Here is an 8,828-nt window from a genome sequence, read left to right on the forward strand (position 1 = left end):
TGCATTTGCACATCTGTGTCAGCAATGGGTGCAACATAAAGTAGCTGAAAGCATTGTTTAGAAAGGTTGTCCACAAATATTTGGACTGTGTAGGTTAAGTGAAACGCTTGGTAGGTTTGAAAGTAGGTTACTCTCAGACAACCCTGAAAAAAGTGCAGTGGTTGAATGTTCTTCACCTCAGGCATCAGCTCTCCACTGGTGTCCAGTTCAATATGGAGGGTGAAGCTTGTTCCGGTGGCCTCAGTGATACAGACCAGAACTTCCACACTCTGTTGGACAGCGGATCTCCTCCCATAGACACTGCTTGATTTACCAGCCTAGGACCAGAGGACCGGAAAGTGATCCATACTGAGGCCATGGAACAGCAGGGATGTCTCTCCACCAATAAAGCTCGTCTCTGGGACTGAATCAGGAGAAGTGGGTGTTCTGAAGGCAGTCTGAATCAAGAAGCACAACAAGAAGATTCAGAACCTGATTTCTGAACATCTTCAGTTGAGTCATGTACAGGTGCTGGTCATAAAATTAGAATATTTTGAAAAAGATGATTTATTTCAATTCCATTCAAAAAGGTAAACTTGTATATTATATTAATTCATTACACACAGACTGATATATTTCAAGTGTTTATTTATTTTAATTTTGATGGTTATAACTGACAACTAATGAAACCCCAAATTCAATATTTATATTATATCTATCAATATATATATATATATATATATATATATAGAAACTCAGTTGTTTCTGATGTGGACATGAAGCGGACTTACTGAGAAGCAATGCACTGTAAAAAGTGGGACTGGGGTTTATTAATATTTACTAAATAATTAAAAGTTACCAACACATAATAAAATAAGAATATATGTAGTTTAAAATCAAATCGAGTTTTTAATGTTTTTATTAATTGTATGTAACAAAAATATTGCTTTAATAATAAAATTAGCTGAGTAGAATTTACTTAACGGCAATATTATATATATATAAGTTGCTAGTACTCGGACATCACGAAGCGCTGTTGATTCTGATTGGGTTGTTAAAATTGATTTTTGAACGTCTATGATTATCTGCAAGACTAAGCACACACCAAAGCTCTGCATACTGTTAGTCATAGTCTGACGCCAATAAAAAAGGGTTGATTTACTCATTGTAGCAGTTACTGATTAAAGATTACCCAAGGAAAATGCACTGCTGGGATTCAAACCCAGGATCTCCTGTGTACTAGACAGGCACTACAACCAACTAAACCACTGCGCCCTACCTGAAAGGTAATCTATATCAATACAATATAGCTTCAGGCAAATTCAAAAACATTCTCTTGCATACAAACTTCACACAGACAGAAAAAACAACTTCCCTGAATGGGAACCTCTGCATTTTCCAGAAACAAAAAACATCACATGTACATATACATGTACAGTGTAGGAGACCTGGTCACACAGAATGTACACACAAAAGCTTAGCATCTTTTGTTTACCCTTCAGGTTCCATTTAAACATCTTTTAATGGATCAGCAAACATCATTCTGATTCAGAAAAGGCTAAAATCCAAAATTTCAAACTGCTTCATCTCACTTTTCACAAATACATGCAGAATCTTCTGCAGCACAAATATGTTCCAATACCCCAACATCAAACAGAATATTTTTGAAAGTTTGAAATTGCTATTAATTAGGTAAAAAGACTAGACCAAATCTTGCAAATAAAAGTACAAAAAGGTAGTAGACAGAGCTATAAAGAAGAGGAAACACTCTCGACTCTGGTGGGACTCAAACCCACAACCTTTGAATTGCTCCAGCTAGTCATTTAGAAGTCCAATGTGCTATCCATTGCATCACAGAGGCCAGTTTATGAAATGGGTTCCTTGGCCAACCTTCCTATAAAATAACAGTAGTGCTGCTAATATTTGAGGCAAATAATGAATTTACTATGCATATGTAAATCCCAGTGGTCTGATGATTATCTGCAGGTCTAAGCAAACACCAATGCTCTGCATACTGTTAGTCATAGTCTGACGTCAATAAAAAAAAGGGTTGATTTACTCATTGTAGCAGTTACTGATTAAAGATTACCCAAGGAAAAAGCACCGCTGGGATTCAAACGCAGAACCTCCTGTTTACTAGACAGGCGCTATAACCAACTAAGCCGCGGCGCCGTACCTGACTGGTCTTCTATATCAATACAATATAGCTTCAGGCAAACTCAAAAACATTCTCTTACACATAAACTTCACACAGACAGCAATTACAACTTCCCTGATTAGGAACCTCTGCATTTTCCAGAAACAAATAACATCAACTCTGAAAGCTTGTCTCAATTGCTTAAACCTATCATATACATGTACAGAGTACTAGACCTTGTCACGCAGAATGTACACACAAAACTTAGCATCTTTTGTTTACCCTTCAGGTTCCATTTTAACATCTTTTAATGGATCAGCAAACATCATTCTGATTCAGAAAAGGCTAAAATCCAACATTTCAAACTGCTTCATCTCACTTTTCACAAATACATGCAGAATCTTCTGCAGCACAAATATGTTCCAATACCCCAACATCAAACAGAATATTTCTGAAAGTTTGAAATTGCTATTAATTAGGTAAAAAGACTGGAGAAAATCTTGCAAATAAAAGTACAAAAAGGTAGTAGACAGAGCTATAAAGAAGAGGAAACACTCTCAACTCCGGTGGGACTCGAACCCACAACCATTGAATTGCCCCAGCTATTCATCTAGAAGTCCAATGCGCTATCCATTGCACCACAGACCACAGGTGAAGAAGTTGGTTCCTTGGCCAACCTTCCTATAAAATAACAGTAGTGCTGCTAATATTTGAGGCAAACAATGAATTTCTTATGCATATGTAAATCCCAGTGGTCTGATGATTATTTGCAAGTCTAAGCACACACCAAAGCTCTGCATACTGTTAGTCATAGTCTGACGCCAATAAAAAAAAGTGTTGATTTACTTATTGTAGCAGTTACTGATTAAAGATTACCCAAGGAAAAGGTACCGCTGGGATTCAAACCCAGGATCTCCTATTTACTAGACAGGCTCTATAACCAACTAAGCCACGGCGCCCTACCTGACTGTTTTTCTATATCAATACAATATAGCTTGAGGCAAACTCAAAAACATTCTCTTCCATACAAACTTCACACAGCCAGCAAAAACAACTTCCCTGATTAGGAACCTCTGCATTTTCCAGAAACAAATAACATCAACTCTGAAAGCTTGTCTCAATTGCTTAAACCTATCATATACATGTACAGAGTACTAGACCTTGTCACACAGAATGTACACACAAAACTTAGCATCTTTTGTTTACCCATCAGGTTCATTTTAAACATCTTTTAATGGATCAGCAAACATCATTCTGATTCAGAAAAGGCTAAAATCCAACATTTCAAACTGCTTAATCTCACTTTTCACAAATACATGCAGAATCTTCTGCAGCACAAATATGTTCCAAGACCCCAACATCAAACAGAATATTTCTGAAAGTTTGAAATTGCTATTAATTAGGTAAAAAAGACTAGAGAAAATCTTGCAAATAAAAGTACAAAAAGGTAGTAGACAGAGCTTTAAAGAAGAGGAAACACTCTCGACTCTGGTGGGACTCGAACCCACAACCTTCGAATTGCTCCAGCTATTTATCTAGAAGTCCAATGCGCTATCCATTGCGCCACAGAGCCCAGGTGAAGAAACGGGTTCCTTGGCCAACCTTCCTATAAAATAACAGTAGTGCTGCTAATATTTGAGGCAAATAATAAATTTACTATGCATATGTAAATCCCAGTGGTCTGATGATTATCTGCAAGTCTAAGCACACACCAAAGCTCTGCATACTGTTAGTCATAGTCTGACGCCAATAAAAAAAGGGTTGATTTACTCATTGTAGCAGTTACTGATTAAAGATTACCCAAGGAAAAGGCACCGCTGGGATTCGAACCCAGGATCTCCTGTTTACTAGACAGGCGCTATAACCAACAAAGCCACGGCGCCCTACATGACTGGTTTTCTATATCAATACAATGTAGCTTCAGGCAAACTCAAAAACATTCTCTTGCATACAAACTTTACACAGACAGCAAAAACAACTTCCCTGATTAGGAACCTCTGCATTTTCCAGAAACAAATAACATCAACTCTGAAAGCTTGTCTCAATTGCTTAAACCTATCATATACATGTACAGAGTACTAGACCTTGTCACGCAGAATGTACACACAAAACTTAGCATCTTTTGTTTACCCTTCAGGTTCTGTTTAAACATCTTTTAATGGATCAGCAAACATCATTCTGATTCAGAAAAGGCTAAAATCCTACATTTCAAACTGCTTCATCTCACTTTTCACAAATACATGCAGAATCTTCTGCAGCACAAATATGTTCCAATACCCCAACATCAAACAGAATATTTCTTAAAGTTTGAAATTGCTATTAATTAGGTAAAAAGACTAGAGAAAATCTTGCAAATAAAAGTACAAAAAGGTAGTAGACAGAGCTATAAAGAAGAGGAAACACTCTTGACTCTGGTGGGACTCAAACCCACAACCTTTGAATTGCTCCAGCTATTTATCTAGAAATCCAATGCGCTATCCACTGCACACACCAAAGCTCTGCATACTGTTAGTCATAGTCTGACACCAATAAAAAAAGGGTTGATTTACTCATTGTAGCAGTTACTGATTAAAGATTACCCAAGGAAAAGGCACCGCTGGGATTCCAAGCCAGGATCTCCTGTTTACTAGACAGGCGCTATAACCAACTAAGCCACGGCACCCTACCTGACTGCTTTTCTATATCAACACAATATAGCTTCAGGCAAACTCAAAAACATTCTCTTGCATACAAACTTCACATAGACAGCAAAAACAACTTCCCTGATTAGGAACCTCTGCATTTTCCAGAAACAAATAACATCAACTCTGAAAGCTTGTCACGCAGAATGTACACACAAAACTTAGCATCTTTTGTTTACCCTTCAGGTTCCGTTTAAACATCTTTTAATGGATCAGTAAACATCATTCTGACTCAGAAAAGGCTAAAATCCAACATTTCAAACTGCTTCATCTCACTTTTCACAAATACATGCAGAATCTTCTGCAGCACAAATATGTTCCAATACCCCAACATCAAACAGAATATTTCTGAAAGTTTGAAATTGCTATTAATTAGGTAAAAAGACTACAGAAAATCTTGCAAATAAAAGTACAAAAAGGTAGTAGACAGAGCTTTAAAGAAGAGGAAACACTCTCGACTCTGGTGGGACTCGAACCCACAACCTTTGAATTGCTCCAGCTATTTATCTAGAAGTCCAATGCGCTATCCATTGCGCCACAGAGCCCAGGTGAAGAAACGGGTTCCTTGGCCAACCTTCCTATAAAATAACAGTAGTGCTGCTAATATTTGAGGCAAATAATAAATTTACTATGCATATGTAAATCCCAGTGGTCTGATGATTATCTGCAAGTCTAAGCACACACCAAAGCTCTGCATACTGTTAGTCATAGTCTGACGCCAATAAAAAAAGGGTTGATTTACTCATTGTAGCAGTTACTGATTAAAGATTACCCAAGGAAAAGGCACCGCTGGGATTCCAAACCAGGATCTCCTGTTTACTAGACAGGCGCTATAACCAACTAAGCCACGGCGCCCTACCTGACTGGTTTTCTATATCAATACAATATAGCTTCAGGCAAACTCAAAAACATTCTCTTGCATACAAACTTTACACAGACAGCAAAAACAACTTCCCTGATTAGGAACCTCTGCATTTTCCAGAAACAAATAACATCAACTCTGAAAGCTTGTCTCAATTGCTTAAACCTATCATATACATGTACAGAGTACTAGACCTTGTCACGCAGAATGTACACACAAAACTTAGCATCTTTTGTTTACCCTTCAGGTTCTGTTTAAACATCTTTTAATGGATCAGCAAACATCATTCTGATTCAGAAAAGGCTAAAATCCTACATTTCAAACTGCTTCATCTCACTTTTCACAAATACATGCAGAATCTTCTGCAGCACAAATATGTTCCAATACCCCAACATCAAACAGAATATTTCTGAAAGTTTGAAATTGCTATTAATTAGGTAAAAAGACTAGAGAAAATCTTGCAAATAAAAGTACAAAAAGGTAGTAGACAGAGCTTTAAAGAAGAGGAAACACTCTCGACTCTGGCGGGACTCAAACCCACAACCTTTGAATTGCTCCAGCTATTTATCTAGAAGTCCAATGCGCTATCCATTGCGCCACAGAGCCCAGGTGAAGAAATGGGTTCCTTGGCCAACCTTCCTATAAAATAACAGTAGTGCTGCTAATATTTGAGGCAAATAATAAATTTACTATGCATATGTAAATCCCAGTGGTCTGATGATTATCTGCAAGTCTAAGCACACACCAAAGCTCTGCATACTGTTAGTCATAGTCTGACGCCAATAAAAAAAAGGGTTGATTTACTCATTGTAGCAGTTACTGATTAAAGATTACCCAAGGAAAAGGCACCGCTGGGATTCGAACCCAGGATCTCCTGTTTACTAGACAGGCGCTATAACCAACTAAGCCACGGCGCCCTACATGACTGGTTTGCTATATCAATACAATGTAGCTTCAGGCAAACTCAAAAACATTCTCTTGCATACAAACTTTACACAGACAGCAAAAACAACTTCCCTGATTAGGAACCTCTGCATTTTCCAGAAACAAATAACATCAACTCTGAAAGCTTGTCTCAATTGCTTAAACCTATCATATACATGTACAGAGTACTAGACCTTGTCACGCAGAATGTACACACAAAACTTAGCATCTTTTGTTTACCCTTCAGGTTCTGTTTAAACATCTTTTAATGGATCAGCAAACATCATTCTGATTCAGAAAAGGCTAAAATCCTACATTTCAAACTGCTTCATCTCACTTTTCACAAATACATGCAGAATCTTCTGCAGCACAAATATGTTCCAAGACCCCAACATCAAACAGAATATTTCTGAAAGTTTGAAATTGCTATTAATTAGGTAAAAAGACTAGAGAAAATCTTGCAAATAAAAGTACAAAAAGGTAGTAGACAGAGCTATAAAGAAGAGGAAACACTCTCGACTCTGGTGGGACTCCAACCCACAACCTTTGAATTGCTCCAGCTATTTATCTAGAAGTCCAATGCGCTATCCATTGCGCCACAGAGCCCAGGTGAAAAAACGGGTTCCTTGGCCAACCTTCCTATAAAATAACAGTAGTGCTGCTAATATTTGAGGCAAATAATAAATTTACTATGCATATGTAAATCCCAGTGGTCTGATGATTATCTGCAAGTCTAAGCACACACCAAAGCTCTGCATACTGTTAGTCATAGTCTGACGCCAATAAAAAAAGGGTTGATTTACTCATTGTAGCAGTTACTGATTAAAGATTACCCAAGGAAAAGGTACCGCTGGGATTCGAACCCAGGATCTCCTGTTTACTAGACAGGCGCTATAACCAACTAAGCCACGGCACCCTACCTGACCGGTCTTCTATATCAACACAATATAGCTTCAGGGAAACTCAAAAACATTCTCTTGCATACAAACTTTACACAGACAGCAAAAACAACTTCCCTGATTAGGAACCTCTGCATTTTCCAGAAACAAATAACATCAACTCTGAAAGCTTGTCTCAATTGCTTAAACCTATCATATACATGTACAGAGTACTAGACCTTGTCACGCAGAATGTACACACAAAACTTAGCATCTTTTGTTTACCCTTCAGGTTCCGTTTAAACATCTTTTAATGGATCAGCAAACATCATTCTGATTCAGAAAAGGCTACATTTCAAACTGCTTCATCTCACTTTTCACAAATACATGCAGAATCTTCTGCAGCACAAATATGTTCCAATACCCCAACATCAAACAGAATATTTCTGAAAGTTTGAAATTGCTATTAATTAGGTAAAAAGACTAGAGAAAATCTTGCAAATAAAAGTACAAAAAGGTAGTAGACAGAGCTATAAAGAAGAGGAAACACTCTGGTGGGACTCAAACCCACAACCTTTGAATTGCTCCAGCTATTTATCTAGAAGTCCAATGCGCTATCCATTGCGCCACAGAGCCCAGGCGAAGAAGTTGGTTCCTTGGCCAACCTTCCTATAAAATAACAGTAGTGCTGCTAATATTTGAGGCAAATAATAAATTTACTATGCATATGTAAATCCCAGTGGTCTGATGATTATCTGCAAGTCAAAGCACACACCAAAGCTCTGCATACTGTTAGTCATAGTCTGACACCAATAAAAAATTGTTTGATTGGGTTGATTTACTCATTGTAGCAGTTACTGATTAAAGATTACCAAAGGAAAAGGCACCGCTGGGATTCCAAGCCAGGATCTCCTGTTTACTAGACAGGCGCTTGTTGTGTTGACTTGTCGTTCAGAGTCAGACATTAACCACACACGATTATGGAACAGAGAGCTTACTATTTTGTTTATTCTTCCCCTCCTTTCCTCTCTTCTTTCTCTTACCTCAAACAGTCCACTAGTGTTCCCCAGTGTCCTAAATCTGTAACAACGAATTTGTTTAATATATGCATTAAACACATTGCATATGGACACAACATCTTCCCTCTTGAACAAAGAATACCTTCTTGTAACTCAGAAGAACCTGACAGTATTATTAATGTAACAGTAATGCTTTAACTAAAACCTGAATATTGTAAATCACATTTTATGATCATTCCATAACAAAATCTTTAGTCCAGCTAGGTGCATTTCTAATTCTGACAGGTCTGGACTGGCTAACCGAGTCAGAGTTAGTTATTTGGTCAGTCCCTGTATCAGTACAGTCCA

General features: G+C 37.7%; 4 non-coding genes across 4 annotated transcripts; all 4 read right to left on the bottom strand.

Moving 5' to 3' along the window:
- Positions 1-3,599: 3,599 nt before the first annotated feature.
- On the bottom strand, positions 3,600-3,689 carry trnar-ucu (transfer RNA arginine (anticodon UCU)). Its single transcript is given in 2 exon segments — positions 3,600-3,635; positions 3,653-3,689. It is a non-coding gene; the product is annotated as a tRNA-Arg (tRNA).
- Positions 3,690-5,252: 1,563 nt separating this feature from the next.
- On the bottom strand, positions 5,253-5,342 carry trnar-ucu (transfer RNA arginine (anticodon UCU)). The gene is given in 2 exon segments: positions 5,253-5,288; positions 5,306-5,342. It is a non-coding gene; the product is annotated as a tRNA-Arg (tRNA).
- A 1,160-nt stretch (positions 5,343-6,502) lies between these two features.
- trnat-agu (transfer RNA threonine (anticodon AGU)) lies at positions 6,503-6,576 on the bottom strand. The gene has a single exon. It is a non-coding gene; the product is annotated as a tRNA-Thr (tRNA).
- Positions 6,577-7,425: 849 nt separating this feature from the next.
- Positions 7,426-7,499, bottom strand: trnat-agu (transfer RNA threonine (anticodon AGU)). Its single transcript has one exon. It is a non-coding gene; the product is annotated as a tRNA-Thr (tRNA).
- Positions 7,500-8,828: the final 1,329 nt, after the last annotated feature.

This window comes from Salminus brasiliensis, chromosome 4, assembly GCF_030463535.1.
Source record: "Salminus brasiliensis chromosome 4, fSalBra1.hap2, whole genome shotgun sequence".
In the NCBI taxonomy this organism is placed as follows: domain Eukaryota; kingdom Metazoa; phylum Chordata; class Actinopteri; order Characiformes; family Bryconidae; genus Salminus; species Salminus brasiliensis.